Below are 18,222 nucleotides of genomic sequence, written 5' to 3' on the forward strand. Positions count from 1 at the left end.
GCAAGACCCCTGCGACTCATGGGGCCTTTGCCTCCCAGGTGGCTGCTTCTGGCTTAGGAACTCACCAGCGAGGGGATGGCAGCTCTCACTGGAGGCTCCGGTCTGGGCAGGTCTCTGGGGGCAGATTCTCCACATGCAAGGGAGAGGTGGCCAAGGTCCCTGATCCACCTCTGTTAGCTGGAAGCTGAGAGGATCCGGTCCCTGCTGCCAGGCGGCTCCCCTGGGACTCCTTGAGCCTTTGCCTCTCCAGGTGGGCTCCCCTGGCCTAGGAACCCACCAGAGAGGGGATGGCGGCTCTCACTGGAGGCTCCGGGTCCCAGCAGGTCTCTGGGGGCAGATTCTCCACATGCAAGGGAGAGGCGGCTAAGGTCCCTAATCCACCTCTGTTAGTAGGATCCGGTCCCTGCTGCCAGGCGCCTCCCCTGCGACTCTCTGAGCCTTTGCCTCCCCAGGTGGGCTCTCCAGGCTTAGGAACTCACCGGAGAGGGGATGGCGGCTCTCACTGGAGGCTCCGGGTCCCGGCGGGTCTCTGGGGGCAGATTCTCCACGTGCAAGGGAGAGGCGGCCAAGGTCTCTGATCCACCTCTGTTAGCTGGAAGCTGAGAGGATCCGGTCCCTGCTGCCAGGCGGCTCCCCTGGGACTCCTTGAGCCTTTGCCTCTCCAGGTGGGCTCCCCTGGCTGGAGAGGGGATGGCGGCTCTCACTGGAGGCTCCTCATGTGCTTTTCAAAGTTAGGTTGTTTGATTTTGTATTTTTGTGTTTTAAGGGTTCTTTATATATTTGGATAGCTGTCATGTATCTGAAATACCTTTTGCAAATTGTTCCTCCCAATCTTTAGCCTTTCTTCTCATCCCAATGACAATGTCTTTGCAGAAACCTGTTTCTCACTGTAGTGGGATCTTGATTGGGACTGCATTGAACCTAATGTCCAATCTGTGTGGACAATAAATTACTAGTCTTCTAAGTCTCATGAAAAACAAACTGAAAGCTAGCAAAAGAGGGTGTTGCTGGGCTAAGGAAGGAAAGCTGAGTGACATCATGTATGACACATGTCATTTCTTCTTTTACTCTTCTTGCAGGTCTGAGTCAAAGGGGGTCAAAGGGACTTAACAGACCTTCCTCTCTCTATGAGGCTGTCAACACACACTTCTGCACAGATGTGCATGCTGGGGTCTGTGACTTTACACAACAAGGATTGTTGTTATTATAGGCCTCCTTCCTGGCCAATCAGATGGACTGGTCCTCTCTTCTCTGAAGTCCAAGAGCAACCTTATTTTATTGTAGAAACTGAGGCTACATAACAGTATTGCAGCTCTCACAGAGATGGCGTGCTCCTCCCCAGCACTGGGTAATGCAGTAGCCAGGCAGGGGCAGAAGACATGCAGAGCATGAGCCTTCCATTTCTGTCACCAGCAGCTCCACACCTCCCCCTGTGCTCTCCCCAAGGCTCACAGGGCTAGCTTCCATCTACCTCCTACCAACAGAGGCTTCTTCACATTTTCTTCTTAACTTAAAATTCTCAAGGATAAAATTAGGCTAGAAATCCAATGTTCCCTGGAAGCTGCTTCAAGAGTGGGTGGCTATGGGCCATTAATGGTAAAGATAAGTTAAAATAAAACTAATAAAAGTGGTGATGAGTGTGGGAAGCAGAAGCCTTCTTGCTGATGATCTCAATATCTGGTTATGTCTTTCTGTTTTGATAATTGCTTCAAGTCACACAATTATATCTATATTTAAAGTAACATTTCATTTTTCTCACCTAAGTAAATCCTGATCTTCTCTGGTGACTTTTGACAAATGATAGGTGGCTATGTGGCCCAGCTCCTGGTACCCTCTTTGGAGGATGCTCTAAGGACAAGGAACCCCTCAGGTCCTTCTGTTCGTACCATGTTCTAGCCTCTCTGGAGTAGCCAGGCAATGTGATCTGAGCTCTCCCTCCCTGGACAGCGAGCCCATTCTTGGCAGCTACTGAGCATGCTCATCTTGTCACTCTAGAGTGTGTGCCTAAGAAACAGTCAAGTTAGAAGACTAAGTTAGAGCACTGAGTGAGAACTTAAGGTTCATGCTCATGTGTTCTTCTGTATGAATCCTCCCTTCCATTGAGGGAAGTGGTAGTTTAGGAAGTCCAGGCTGTGGCAATTGGCTCTTTTCACGTTCCACCATCAAGAAAGACTGGGGCATTCTTCGACTCCTCCATTTCCTCATCTGTCAGATGTAGTCAGTGGCATCCACCTACTCAGAGACCTCCTTAGAAATCTAAGTTGATGTCCATTTTGGGGGGTAATAAAATCTAGTATTTAGTTTGGGTTCTATCATTAATAGTTGTGTGACCTTAGAACTCACCAGTGAGTCAAATTCTGTCTTAACGAGAGGTACAAGTGGACTGGTCTATAAACTACATTTTATGGGGTTTTGTTGTTTGGTTTGTTTTACAGTAAATGGGGTTGATGCCAGGATCAAATCTAAGGACTTGAGATACATAACTAGGCAATTATTCTACTATGGAGCTATGTTCTAGCTCTTGGAGAATGTGTGTGTGTGTATGTGTGTGTGTGTGTGTGTATGTTTTAATATAAAAAATCTTGCAAATAAATAAAAGCACCATGCAACAAAATTAGCAAGACTCAAATATCTCTACAACTTAATGAACTATATGGTTAGAACAGGAATTCAGAGCAAATCTATGGAGCTTCACACTCAATTTTATTATTAATATTTTCAAAATAAAGTATCTTTAGCTTGAAAATGTCAGTCTGTGGGTTTACACTAGACACTTTTCTCATTACTGTGACCAAATACGTGACCACAGAAAAGAGGAGAAGAGAAGAGAAGAGAAGAGAAGAGAAAAGAGAAGAAAAGAAGAGAAAAGAAAAGTTGAGGAAGGGTTTACTCTGGCTCACAGTTCAGAGGAAATACTGTCTGTTATGGTTGAATGTCATGACATGGAGCATCCTGGTTTTTGTTAAGGCCAGAAAGCAGAGAATGGAGAATGTCAATGTTCATGAGGCATCCTGCCCCATCCTTTAATCTCTTTAGGACCCTAGTCCATGGGATGGTACTGCCCACATTGAGAGTTGGTCTTTCTCCTTCAGCAAATCATCTGAAAAGATGCTGTGGACACATCCAGAAGTATGCCTCATTAATACTGTGGATACTTGAACCTCCAATAAAGTTGACAGATGAACATTAATCATCACAGCATTTAACATAAGGCTCCTAGAACATAGAGCATCAGTTTTTCAGGAGTGGAGTTTAGATGTTGGAATAGAGACAGAGACCTCAGTTTCCCTGTCCCATTGAGGTCTTCTTCATTTATGCTATCAAATTCACATGTGTCTTTTCTATGTCTGGGTAGACCAGTGAACAGGAAGAACAAGGTAGAGTGCAAGGGTAAGAAGGTGAGAGTGAGGTGTCCAGAACATACAATGTAGAAAAGAGCCATCGTGAGAATTAGGCGTTATCCTATGGCTGAGGTACTTTCAGCTGCTCCAGATGATAGAACCAGAAGCGGTTACTAGGAAGTGCTTGTTGTTCGCTATCTGTCACAGATAAGAAAAGGACAATTCAGAAGGACAAAGTGATGTGCCTGAGCCTCCCCACCTGAGGCCTGTGATCCCTGTTCCTAGCCACAGAAAGCTACTTTTTTTTTTTCAGTTGGGTGAGATTCTACACACAGAATGTTTTGTGTGTATTTTGGCCTTAATAAATGTCAGGGTTGGTTTTCTTTAGAAAGCTCTCTTCAGGGGGTTTAATCTCATGCAGTTTTAATAGAAGATCGTGTTTCTATTTTCTGGTGCTGTTAGTTACCATGAGCACAAACCTTTCATTTTTAATGCAGCATGATTCACAGCAATGCTTAATTTTTTTAAAAAAATGAGAAAAACTTCTCTGGTAAAAACTTTTGGTAAGACAAAAGCTAAATGAAGATAGGCAACAAACATGTCTAAAGCATAAATGAGAAGTTGGTTTGATGTTTGTTTCTGCAAAAGCAAAGGCTACACGATCAACTACTGTCATCCAATTTCTGGACTTTGTTCTGAATAATTGCTGTACCCTTGACTTCTGCCTCCATGTAACATCTAGCTCTTCCGAAGCAATGAAGAGCCTGAGTGCAGAAGGGAGCTAGCAAAATGACAATCAAGAAGCTCAGAGGCATCTGAGTGTACAACCTTTCTCTTTTGGAAACACTGCTGCAAAGCCTACTTAACCATCTATTCTCACTTCCCATTCTTACTGAGTCTGATTGATTCAGACCTGAGGTCCTTCTCAGAGTAGGGCTCAGCCCTTCAGTCATCTGCTACAGGCACAAGCACTATCTGTGCTTTATTCATGGGAGCCCCAGCTACCAGCAAGAAAGAGGCTAATGGTATTGTGTCCAGGGCCCCTAAGTACGTCTTTGGAGGCCTCTTTAGTATCCTCTTGAAATACCTAGGAGAGCCCACATTTATAAATGGTAACTACATACCACAAGCCTAAGAGAATGCAGCTCTGGTTCTTTCTTTTTCCCACTTAACAGATGAGGAAACTGGGTAGGCTACTTCATTTTGGGAAGTTGGCTGATGTCCTAGATCCATTGAAAGAGCGAAACCAGGAAAACAATCTGGACCAGTGGCTCTCAAACTGTGAATTGCAACCCATTGGGGGTCAGATGCCCCTTACACAGGGGTTGCTTAAGACTTTTGAAAAATGCAGATATTTACATTTTGATTTATACTGGTAGCAAAATTACAGTTATGAAGTAGAAACGAAAATAGTTTTATGGTTGGGGTTCACCACAACATGAGGAACTGTGTTGAAGAGGAACTGAATTAGGAAGGCTGAGAACCATTGATCTAAACTACCAGATCAAAGTCCATCCTTTCAACCACTACCCAGGCCGCTTCAAAAAATGGTACATGGGTGGTGTTTTTTCATCTGGAACAAGCTTTGTTAGAGAAGAGAGAACAAACAAGATACAAGTAATGGGAAGAGAAATCAGTACAACCATGTGGGACAAACATTTGTTACTTTGTATAAGGATACACATATATCCATGGTTACAACCCAGCTGTTCTACTTTAAATCACCAAAGAGAAATCAGAAATCCATGCATATAGCTGCTAAAGGACACACACAAGGAAGGCAAGGCTCTCACAGTAGTCCTTACACTCAAACGCTGAGAACCACCCATATACCCAACAAAGAATGGGCAAGTTAATCACAGGAGAGTCATATAATGGCATGCAGCACACCAAGGTGTCAAGGAACCTTGGGATTGGTGGGACTTACACCTTGGGATACTTGTATATTTTCCACTTTCTGTTGTAACAATTAAGTGCTAAAATGTGGATTCGGTGACTTAAAGCAAGTAAGTTAGCAAACAGAACTCAGAGGCCTTTCACATTGTTGGAAGTTAGAGTATGTGTGGTCAGGTGTGGCTAGAAGTAGGGACAGCAGGTTTCTGGGGATGCTAGTGGAATTGCATCCATTGGATAGGCCCACTACAGTGATCGGAAGAGCCAGAGTGAGCAGTGAGGCTTGCAGCTAAAATGGAGCCTCCTGTGCACAGCACTCAACGCCAGCCACTTTCTTTCTTCTTGGGGTTGTTCCTTTAGGGCCAGTCTCTGCTGGCCAATACTGAGGCCTAACTCCTGAAGGTGGATGCTGAGGTTCTTTTAAATCCCCACAGAGAAGTGAAGAGCCCATAGAACCTCCAGGTCAGCCCTTATAGCAGGCTCCTCCAGGTCTGCCCTTACAGCAGGCTCCTCCTGGGTTCTGCTTCCTATGATTCCCTGGCTTGGTCAGTGCTAAGGCACTTGGCTTCATGGAAGAGCTCTCAATTAGCAATCATCTCGGCTTCTGAATTTTGTCGCTTCTGGATCCCACCTATCACACTGCACACTTGGTGCAGTCTTTTCAGCTCAGCGTGAACATCTCCAGTGACAGCGGACTTGCTACATTGCACACAATCCCTTTAACCAAGAGGTATTGCCTCCACCAAAGGTATAAAATTCATCTTTGTGTCACTGTGACATGGACATCAGAGATTTGACAGGATCTCAGCTTTGATGTAAAGGGACACTCTGAGGAGCCACATCCCTCTCAGCCACCCTGACACAGAGAACCCAATGTCAAGGAGATACTTTGCTGAGAATTCACTCCTGGATGGGGTGGCCTGACTAAAGTACTGCTGTAGTTCATAGCTTTATGGCAGGGAGAAGGCTGGGATGTATGTGGACAGGAGACAGTGACCAGGATGGCCACTATGGGCCTTCTAATATCAGAACCTTGAGGAATCATGAGAGATTATTGAATACCTTAAAGATGTTCTTAGAGCAATAACTATAATATGAAAAATCAAAACCAGGGATTGGAAAGATAGTTCAGGAGATAAAAGCACATATTATTCATACACAGAATTTGAGTTCAGTTCCCAGCAACCACCTCAGCTCCAGGGAGAGCTGATGCCCCTGACCTCAGTAGACTTCCAGACTCACATGCATATCACTCCTCCCACACACATAATCTAAAATAAACCCCTTTTAAAAAAGAAAAAAACCCAAACTATGTGTTTTTGAAGCATTTAATTGGAATTTATTTCACTCTATAAATAAATCCACCTATTTTCCAACTGAAAAGCACCAAACTGGATAACAACAGCACCACTGTCTTATATTCCCATGTGTCTCCATATCACCTGGTTTTCAGGAAGACAAGACTCACATGCCATGGCACCCCTGAAAAATAGCACTATGCACCTAAGTGGAGATAAGAGAGATGGATTTTGAGATGGGTGGGGGCCACCCTCTACTGGGGGCCATAACTATCTACTGGTAGTGGTCTGTTCAGGTTCTATTTCTCCACTGTTGGGTATTTCGGCTAATGTCATCCCCATTGGGTCCTGGGAGCCTCTTCTAAGAACTGAGATGTACATATCAGGAGGCTAGAAAGATAGCTCAGTTGCTAAACTGCTTGCCTTAGGACCTGAGTTCAATCCCCATAATCCATGTAAAGTTAGCTAGACACATTGGCACAAGTTTGCAATCCTAGAAATAGGGAGGTACAGGCAGGGTGGAGCTCTGAGGCTCACTGGCCAGCCAGTCTATTCTACTTGGTAAGTACTTGGCTTATGAGAGATTCTGTCTGGAAATAAAATAGCAACCTGAGAAACAACATCAAATACATAATCATGCACATGCACAGGCAATGCACAAAGTACACATCATATGCCTACTTACGCAGCTCTTAAAGCTTGTCCATGCTGGCGGAGAGCAGAGTAGCGAGTACCTGGGAGGAAGCATCTTGAAGGGAGCACACTTGTTCTTTGCTGTTGACAAGGGCAGACTTGAACTCCAGGGCTCAAGCAGTCTTCTTCTGCCTCCTTAAACTACTGATACACCGCACCAGTCACACATTGCTTTTAACCAAGCATTTTCCTTTTTAAATTGACTTTTTAATTAACCAGCTGAAGTTATCGTGTATCTATGGGGTACCATGTGATCTTTCCTAATATTTGTATTTTTATTTTTTTTTATTCTTTTCTTTTCCTTCAGTGCTGGGTTTAAGCCCATCATCATCTGCTAGCAGAGTACTGTACTAAACTCTAAGTTTTCTAAAGATTAGAGCAGAACTTCTGAGCCATTGTAACTCTGGGTAGTAGTGGTTTCTTGGAAAAGGCTGATAGAATCAACAGCAAACACACTAAAATGTCATGGTCATCAGTGTTCCAAGTCACTCTCCATTCTTCTCTCTATAATTTTATGGCTGAAGTCCTTTCTGACAATTATTTTTTCACTTAGATCCTTGATAGGCAGCCCAAGAATTACAGTCTGTGTGCATGTGTGTATGCTTGCATGTATGTGTGTGTGTGTGTGTGTGTGTGTGTGTGAGAGAGAGAGAGAGAGAGAGAGAGAGAGAGAGAGAGAGAGAGAGAGAGAGAGAGAGAGAGAGAGAAAGAAAGGCTTCATGCATGCTAAGGACACACTCTACTACTATTCTGTCACTGAACTGCTTCTCCAGCCCTCAGGATATCTTTCTTCCCCATCAAAACACTGTGACTCTCCACACACTGGCCATCAACTGCTTTTCTGTCAGCCAAGTCACTGTTATTCAATAATGCCACAAGCAGGTACAGAACTCCACCTGCTTTGCAAACATTGCCAAGTGGACACAAGGGGAAAGGTAGAGCATGCTGGGCTGGGCTCAGACAGGCAGGTCTCAATGACATGGAAACAGCTACACAAACAAATGGCCATAGTGCAGGAGGGTTGACACTTGGCAAAGTCTTCTGAGGTTGCCTCCTCCTATCTGCAGATTTCAGTTCAATGTCAAGGAGACATTTAATCAGAGTCTATCTGATATGTAATAGTCCTCTTGTCTTTGCATCATGTCACATGCTGTTTGATTTTTCCCCCCACAATATTTATTTTCAGAAACATATTTTGTTTGTCTTGTACACCACTTGTACTCTCTTACCCTCACCCTCAGACACATAATAAGATTTCCTGGTTGAGAAAAGGAACCACTGAATTACATACCTTGTGAATGAATGTATGAATTCTGAATGAATGAGTGAATATACCCTATGTATATTGTTAAATTAAATCATTAGTCTATAATAATTTGAGAGGACTGGGCAAAAATGACTAATGTGATACATTTAATCACTATCTTGAAGGTATTAGAATTTTTATGAGACTAAAGATCAGAAGTCATAGATCTAGGAGTATAATGTAGACTAAAATCAACATTAAAAAATTTGTGGTAAAGCCCTAAAATGTAGAAACATGGACCCAAGTTTAGTTCTAGACACTTAGAAGATGAGTGAGTAGTTTGCCTTGATGTGGGTGACACAGTTCTGTGTCAGGATTGATGTCCTGAACTGCATAAAATTGTGAAGGCTATCTGAGGATGAACATTCATTGCTCTCTGTTTCCTGATTGCTAACCAGCAGCCTTGTGCTCTTGCTACCATGCTTTCCCTGCCCTGGGGGCTTTTGTCTTGAACTATAAACCAATACTGACCTTAAATTGCTTCGGTCTGCTTTATGGTGCTGCAGAAATAAGCAGGTCGTCACTTAGTAAATTCGCCAGCACTGATTCTTTAGGAGAAGCACGAAGATAGCTGGGTGGGGGTGGTAGTAGGGGTAGCTTTCACACCAGGCAGGCCAGCTGTGAAAGCTATCACAGTGAAAAGACACTGAGAGACAAGCCAGTGGCACTAGGGCAGGGCCCCAGTCGGGTAGGAAGACCAACAACAGAAGTGCCGGGTGCTTAAAAGGAAACCAGTTCAAGGACATTGAGACTGGAATGTTCTAGAAATGTCTAAGGGTCTATGCAGCTGCGAGGACCTTGGAGAAGCAAAAGAGAAGAGCCAAAGACAAGGATGGATGAAGCAGAAAAACGATGTCACCTGCGAGACACAAGAATGGCTGCCATCTAGCCGGGCGTGGTGGTGTGCACCTTTAATCCCAGTACTTGGGAGACAGAAGCAGACAGATTTCTGTGAGTTCCAATCCAGCCTGGTCAACAAAGCAAACAGCAGTATAGCCAGTGTTATACAGAGAAACCCTGACTTGAAAAAGCAAACAAGCAAACAAACAAACAAAACAAAACCCCAAAAGCAAAATTCAAAACAATATTACCAAAACCACTACCAACAAAAGAGAATGGCTGCCACTGTTCAAATTCAGGAAGATCTGCAATGGTGCGGTGGGAGGGTTTGCAGCTTTAAGATGAGAGAAGTAAAGTTGTAGATATAGGGAGAGAAATTCAAGTAGCAGTGGCCTGGGACACTCCTGCCCTTCTGCTGAAGCCCTGAGACAGGGCAAATAGGAAAGCCAGGTCAGTGGCCCGTCAGAGAGTATGCCGATGGGATAGTCCCTCTAGTTGCTAGGTGTCTCAATATTGGTCCTTAGAGTCACGCTTCCAGATGCTACTCTCTGTCCTCTCCAAGAAGCTCCATGCCCAACAGATGAACTGCAAAGGCAGGACCTAGACCAAAACAATTTCAAGGGAAACTTAGATTTCAAATAAAATCCCTGTCAAGTGATTTTATTGAACACCATTGTTAAAGTAAGGTTTTCCGTGTTATAGAGAGCTTGTTGTTGGCTGAGAGGGTGAAAGACAAGACACAGAACAGAAGTTGGGTATGGTGGCACATACCTTTAATAACTTTAATTGAAGCACTCAGGAGGCTGAGACAGGTGGATCCTCTGTGGGTTAGAAATGAGCCTGTTCTCCTTTGGAAGCTCTAGGCCAGCCAGAGCTACACAGAGATATCCTGCCTCAGAAATTAAACTAAACAAACAAAGCCACCACAAAGGTCTGACCCACAGAGAATGCATACCGATAACAGGTGCTCTACGCCATGTATCATCTGAGGGTGAAAAGCTAGTAGTTAAATTCTACTGTACACCCATTAGAATGCTTTAAATCCAAAACTCAGATACCCACAATGGCTGCTAAGAATGTGGAGCAATGGGGGAGGATGCCATTCATCTCCCAGTGAAAATGTCAAGTGAGAAGTCCACACTGGAAGGCAGTTTGCTGGTTTCTTACAAAACTAAATACACTCTTATTATATGATGATGCAATTATCCTCCTCAGTATCTAGCCAAATGAGACTTCTAGTCACTCAAAAAAAAATCATACAAGAATGTTTGAATGTTTCTAGCAGCTTTCTTGATGGTTGACAATCTGGAAAGCAATCACAATGTTCGTCCATGGGTGAAGGAGACGGCATAGGAGACTATTATTCATTGCTAAGAGAAAGTGAGGTCCTGGGTATTGTCAATAACAAGAACAACATGCATAGATGTGGCCCATGTACATTGCTGATGGGAAGGTAAAATGTGGAATTGACACCACATGGCCTAGGAACATTATGCTGAGTAAAACAAGCCAATTCCCCAAAGGCAAATATTACATAATTTTACATGAACTTCCTAGAGTTCTGAAATTCATAAGAGCAGATAGATAGTGTCTTAGGTTAGATGATAAGGGAATTTCCATCCCCAATAAGACTATATAAAAACCATACAATCCAGTTATAATAATTATAAGCTGTAAGCCTAGATTGGGCAGATCTAGCACTGTACTAACTTATTCCCTAGCTATAAGACCCCTTGTTACTTGTGGTTTCTCCTGGCCTTGTGGTTCTGCTCTGTTACGACTTCCTCCTCCCCTTCTTCCATCCTTTCTCCTTCCCTTCTCGTTCTCTTCTCCCTTCTACCAGCCCCCACTCTCTAACCTCCACTCCCACTTTTCCCTTCCACTGCCCAATCACAAGATCTAGCCTTTATTGACAAGTTAAAGTGGGGAGAAGGTTCACATGAGATCACCTGAGTACGTGATGGGTTGCTAGTCAGGGGCAACCCCTCTTGAGGAACAAAAATAACATCAGGATACAAACAGCATCAGGAAAAAACACAACAGTTAGGGACAGGGCATTATTGTTTAATGGGTACAGAATTTTATTTGGCAAAGATTAAATTCTGGAGATGGACAGTGGTGACAGGTGAAAAATGATGTCACCAACAGTATCGTAAAAGGATAGAATTGTATGTTACAGATATCTTACCACACTTGAAAATCTCGCTAGGCTAGTCTGTAAGCAAGCTAAGAAGTGTTTTCAGTATGCTTAGGTTGTGTTTGAATGTATGTGTGTGTGTGTGTGTGTGTGTGTACATGCAAGAGTGTACATGCAGGTAAACGGATACTGTGGCTGTTAAAGAGATTGGCTACTCTCATAAATGCACACCTTGCAGTTTTGGTATCCCATAAATGGAAAGAGGAGCCCAGTGCAAACCCATCTTCTTCTCTTTGTGTGCTCTATTGCTCTTCTTTGTCTCAACTTCTTATTCAAGCTTCAAGTTCTGTCCATCTGCTGACTTCCCAAGGGTCAGTCTAGGCAGACCTCCCTCACTTGCAACATTCTCCAGTCTGTAGGCAATTGTTCACTGCTTCCTTATTTTAAAATCCCACCATTCAATTTTGAGGGAATTTATTTATTATTTATGTGGCACAAGCATTGCATCGTGTTCTAGGGAAGTTGTGAGCTGGTGCCCCCTGTTCAATCTCTTTTGTCTTATAAGGAGCCCCTCCGGCTACCAGCTGTCCTCAGAAGGGGCCAGGGGGCTAGCAGAGGTGCCAGCTCATAGAACCTGCCATAGCACCAGTGACCTAACCTAAAACCTCAGGATGGCTTCCTTCCATTCCTTCCCCCACAACTTCTATGATAGTTGTTACTTCATCATATATTTATGCCAAAGACAGAAAATGATATATGAGGCAAAGTTTATATTATTCAATTTTATTTGAATATCAGTATACAGTATCACTTAAACATTGATTCATTGACTAACAAGAAAAGAAAAAAACAGTTTTATTTTATTTTAATTTTTTTTTTACTAATTCACTATACAGCTCACTTCCTGACCCCCTCCTGGTCAACTCCCACAATCCTTCCCTCATCCTCCTCCCCTTTTCCTCTGAGCAGGTGGGTCCCCTGGGTATCTTCCCACCCTGGCATTTTAAGTCTCTACAAGGCTAGTCACATCCTCTCCCACTGAGGCCACACAAGGCAGCCCAGCTAGAACATATCCCACATACACAATAGCAATAGCTTTTGCTCCCATTCCAATTGTTCAGGATCCACATGAAGGCCAAGCTGCACATCTGCTACATATGTTCGGGAATGCCTAGGTCCAGCCCGTGTATGAAGAAATGAAAATTTTAAAACATTAATTTTTGGAATTCAAACACAGAAGTTCACTATCTGAATAACCTTTGTGGAAAAAAAATCTAATCTCTCTGGTTTTGCAAAATGAACTGGCTGGATTGTATTAGGAGGTCATAGCATGCTCTGCTGCACCCTGAATAAAACTGGAGTCGATTTCCTTACTGCAGGTTGTCGCAAAGGCCTTCATAAGGACCCTGTGAATCTCTCAATGGAGCTGAAAGAGCAGAACACTTCCCAGGCTTGCCTGTGCACAGAATCCTTGAGACAAAGACCACCACAAGGAGCTTGGATGGGAGAATCTCAGAATACCTGCACATCTGTTTGATGCTTCTTGCTTGACTCAAACTAACTGATTTTGTGTGATCTTGGGTCCCTTTAATTGTTTCCTGTCTGTACCGCACTCCTGGCTATCTGAGGTGCATTTTCCTTTATCTCTGACGTGCAGGTCACCAAGTCCGTTGAGTCATAGTTCACTGAAGTTGATTTTTTTTATCTCAGGGACTGATATGGTACCTCCTGTTACAGAGTAAGATAAGGCACAGTTACTCTCCTCCTGCCAGGCATGTGAAGGTGTTCAAGTGGGCAGCTGTCACGTGGGCAGGCCTTGTGCTGTCATTTTACCAACTCATGATTGCCTCACCTGTATGATTAGTTGGAGGCATAGTCTAGTCTTGAGGTTATCCTGCAACTTTAAGTATCTCTCATGGCTCTGATTAATGAGCAGATAATGGAAACCAGAAATCAGCAAAACATCCTTCAATGCAGAATCTGGGCATGGTCTGGGCTGCAGGGATCCATGCTGTGCCCTCCCTGAACCATAAGCCGGGTGGCAATGGGCACAGAAATGGATTCCAACAGGACTAGAGGCTGGAGGTCAGACAGCCAGTAGTATAGTGTCATGCACTTACTGAAGCCTGACCTTAGGTTTCTTGTTTCCTCCATCTTCTGGGGGCTTCAGCTGTTCATTGCTCAGTAGCAGCATCTCTCCATTTTTGCCTCTATCTGCGCAGAGCTGTCTTCCTTCCAACTGTGTCCATATCGAGAGCTATGTTATGAATGTCTGAGAAACAGAGAGAATGTGAAATGCAGATTGAATCAAGGAGGTGGTATATCAAAGAGGAGTTTTTGTTCTATTTCACCTCCCAGCAACAATTGAGCAGGCTTTTGTTTGGTTTTGTTTGGCTTTGACTTTGTTGTGGTGGATTTTTTGGGACAGAGTCTCACTATGTAGCCATGGGTGGCGCAGTGTTCACAGTGTTCTACCTGCCTCAGTGTCCCAGTTGCTGGGATTAAAGATGTGTGCCAGCATGCCTGACCAAACTAAGGATTTACCATTCCAACTTCATGAGTGAGGACACTGAGTCTCAACAATGTAGAGTCTTAACTCCTGTCAGTATACAATTACCATTTGAATCCAGGTTGCTCTGTCACCAAGCCCAAGACTTTTGGGTGTTCCACTCTGATTCATGTGTCTTTACAGCAACAGATGAATACACAAGTCACAAATCCAGCAGAGTGGATGCAGGATATGGACAGGATGCTGTCATCAGAACAAGAAATCTGCTGAAGATTGAATGTTCCACAGGATTCCTAAGCTGGCTCTGCTATTCTCTTTTTATTTTGTTTGGTTTTGGTTTGGTTTCAAGATGGGGTTTTTCTGTGTAGCCATGGTTGTCCTGGACTCATTCTGTAGACCAGCTAGCCTTGAACTCTGCCTGCCTCTGCCTCCCAAGTGCTACCATACCCAGTATGCCATTATTGGATCCAAAACTAGGGCTCAAGACTCTTGATTTTCTGTAGGCTTATATTTTTAAAACTCATTTTAATAAGGGTTCTCAAATGTTTCTAACCCCCTTCTGGTTTACCAATGGTAAATAGGACAAGGGGATGTAGATCTGTTTAGAAGCATTTCTTCTGGGCAATTTTAATTTTCCTTTATCAGTATGCCAGCCACATTCTAGCTCAGTAGTGTCAGGATACCAAACACAAATCAGCAGCAGTGGCATAATCCAGCAGAAACCACCAGGCCTCTGTCAAATCGGTATTCAGCAGGGAGCAACCAGGACCAGCCTGGACACCCAAACAAGTTTTCTTCCATGCATCACTCAAAGAAGTGAAGATCAGAGAAGATGAAGATGAGAAACCAACCAAGCATTGCAAAGCTAACTACACAATCGCACCATCACTGTCCACTGAGTTCTATTTATACTTTCTCCAAACATCACATGCCCTTCCCATGGGTCTTGCCTCAACAAAACACCATGTGAGTCTTCATCACATAACATATCCAAAAATTTCCACCTCAGTTTTCTCTCTGATAGTCTATAGCTGAACTAGTCCTGCCTTGCAGAAGGCAAGCAAGGTCCCTTCATTAATCACCTCTTGTGCCTTCTCTCTCTGACTTTGACAAACTTATTATCTATGGTAACAGAGTACCATTGTACTACAAAGAGGAAGAAAGCATATCATCTAATTAGAGATTTGAAATAACACCATGGAGCTGAGCCTGGAGCAGTGAAAGCATATGCTTGTAAAGTTTCTGGATATGTACTGAAACAGTATATCACCACTTGAAGGCAGGCAATTTGTTAGACATGCACTCTAAAAACTCTGAAATAAGAACAAGAAGAAAGATATAAAAGAGTGGAATGATACCCTTAAGAAGCTAGAGATTAGTTAGGATGAAATAAAAACAGCCAGTCTACCAAAGGAGGATATACAAATTGTTGATGAGCTCTTGGAAAGGTGCTCAAAGTTATTAGTTGTTAGGGAAATTCAAATGAAACCCCCAGTGAGAATCAGCTTGATATCCATCAGGATGGCTGTAGGCCAAAAGATGGATACTAACAGATGTTGAGACAGTAAAGGGGTAAAAGAATACTCAGACAATGCCAGAGGGAATGTACAGTATGGGCAGCAACTCTGCAGTAGCGTGGCTGCTATTCACATCATCCAGCAAGTCCACTTCTAGGTGTGGTCTCAGAGGAAACTAAATGCATTTACATGGTGCTTTAGGCATCAATGTTACAGTAGCATTATTTGGAGTTATCAAAAATTCAAAGCCAACGCAAAAGGCTGCCAATTGACGAGTGGATAAATAAATATGGTGTGTGGTGAAATTCCTTCAAAATAAGGAGTGAAGTGTTGACATATGTTATCACATAAATGAGACTTGAAAATCTTATGCTAAATGACAGAAGCCAGTCACAAAAGACTGTACTATAAGATTCCACTTATGCATACTGTCTAGTATAGGAACAATTACAGAAACAGAAAATAGATTAGTATGTGCTTAGGAAAAAATATGTATGTACTGAAGTGAGCATCTAATGTAGGTGAAGTTCACAGCATATGAACTATAACACAAATTATTATAAAAAAGCAGTGAGTTCAAAAGTACCAGGAAAACGGAAAAAGAACAGTCAGAGCAAATAAAAACAACTAGTAAAATGTTCAACCTAAAGCTCATCATATCAGTCATCACATTACATTTAAATTCACCGTGTTTCCCTCTGAAGACATAAATTGAGATACTAGATGATCAACAATAACAGAAAAAGAAAATAGTTCCCTTAGTCTGTTTCCTGTTGCAATTACAGAACACCTGAGACTTAGTCAGTGATTATAGACAGACATATATTCAGCTCATGATTCTGGGCTGGGAGGTTCAGGAATGTTGGGCTGGCAGCTGGGCAGGACCTGGAATATTGTATTACCTCATGGTAATGCAATGACACAGGAAAGAAATCAGAGGGTGTGTGTGTGTGTGTGTGTGTGTGTGTGTGTGTGTGTGGTCAGACAAGAGGAGACAGGAAAGGAAAGGGCCATATTCAAACAACCGCATGGGCTATTATTCTTCCCATGACAAACCCAATTTAAATAAAATTATAATGCATAAATACATTAGAAATTAAGTGAGAGAGAAAGCTATCCCTTATATATACTATTTTTTAAAATAAATGAGTGGATATATTAATATTAATGTAGATGTCAGAGCAGAAAATATTACAATGGACAAACAAGGTAATTTCCTTCCTTCCTTCCTTCCTTCCTTCCTTCCTTCCTTCCTTCCTCTCTATCTCTTTCTTTCTTTCTCCCCCTTTCCCTCTTTCTTCCTTCCTTCCTTTCTTCCTTCCTCTCTATCTCTCTTTTTCTTTTTTCTTTTTTTTGATCTTGCGAGCTTTTATTTCAATGACCAAAAGAATGCAGTTAATGGAATTTATGACTAACATCAGGCATGCACCTCTCCCTGAAACTGTTGTTAGTTCTGAAGTGGCCTAAATCGTTATTTCTTTAGGCACATTTGTGAATGTTTTGCATCCTGATATACAAAGTAAGTTAATGTCTTCTTGTGGCTGTCTGGTAGTAAGAATAATATCCATGAGCTAGATTACTTTATGACTAAAGCCCTTTGGATTCTCAAGCTTCCTGTTCTACCTTGAGACCATATTTTCAATTTGATATTTAAGTAAGTCACAGTATAGGGGAGAGAGACAATCTAAGAATCTGAATTGTAGGAACACTTCATAGGACTTTTTTTTTTTTCAGCTCCAGGTCAGACTTGAAAGAAAGCTCACAGTTAAAACAGTGCCAGGGTATTTCCCTACTGTCAATTTTACTGACACAAAGATCTCCCTAAAAAAATCAGAAATGAACCCATACAAATCGAGATTTACTCTATGTGGTCCCACTATCAAATTCTAGAAAGCAGTTCCACTATCAAAATTATATAAAACCATTAAGGGACCTTGAGAAAGCATAGTCCCATATACAGTTATATGCATCTCATACTTTCATTTATCTGTCAATTATTGTCACATAGTTAGCTTTAAAAACACAACCAAATACACATGACTCTGAACTCCCATACATAAATATTGGTCTTTGTTCATTCTCAGGTGACAAGATATTCTCAAGATAATAAAGAAAATTGGGGGTTAATCCCCCATAGCCATTTCTTCAACCACCTCATCAGCACTCTTCACTTCTTGAACTACTTTTCCAAAGAGAAAATGCTAAAATCAGTCAGAAAGGCTTTCTGAGAAGACAGGTTTGGACTTCTGGGTCTGTTCCAGTCGATTTAAGATGAACTGGCTTGTATCAATGAAGCGTTCAACGCAGTTCACAAAACAGGCCTCAGCCCGACTGTCCAACTTAGGCCCAGGCTTATCCATGCACTTCTCCCAGCAAAGTTCCGTCATCTGTGCACCAGCTGCTGGAAGTGCTGCTTTTGCGTCTCCACCTCTACAAAATGCTACAACTGGGGGTCCACTATGGCGCCCATCTCTCTCTCTCTCTCTCTCTCTCTCTCTCTCTCTCTCTTTCTTTCTTTGTGTTCCCTTGCTGTCCTGGAACTCACTCTGTAGATCAAGCAGGCTTTGAACTCAGAGATCCACCTGCCTCTGCCTCCCGAGTGCTTGGATTAAAGGTTTTCTCCACCACTACCTGGCCTAAGGTAATTCCATAATGATAAAGTGGTTAGTTTCATCAGGGGGATGTAAC

At 42.8% G+C, this 18,222-nt stretch overlaps 1 long non-coding RNA gene and 1 pseudogene across 1 annotated transcript in view; one reads left to right on the top strand and one right to left on the bottom strand.

The window, feature by feature from the left end:
• LOC116073587 overlaps positions 1–13,069 on the top strand; it is a 25,072-nt gene extending 12,003 nt beyond the window's left edge. Inside the window, exon 2 of the long non-coding RNA XR_004111880.1 lies at positions 12,888–13,069. This is a non-coding gene — a long non-coding RNA (uncharacterized LOC116073587). The remainder of the gene's footprint in view (positions 1–12,887) is intronic.
• A 4,649-nt stretch (positions 13,070–17,718) lies between these two features.
• On the bottom strand, positions 17,719–18,004 carry LOC116072820 (annotated as a pseudogene).
• Between the last annotated feature and the right edge of the window lie 218 nt (positions 18,005–18,222).

The sequence above is a fragment of the Mastomys coucha genome, unplaced genomic scaffold, assembly GCF_008632895.1.
Source record: "Mastomys coucha isolate ucsf_1 unplaced genomic scaffold, UCSF_Mcou_1 pScaffold23, whole genome shotgun sequence".
Lineage (NCBI taxonomy): Eukaryota > Metazoa > Chordata > Mammalia > Rodentia > Muridae > Mastomys > Mastomys coucha.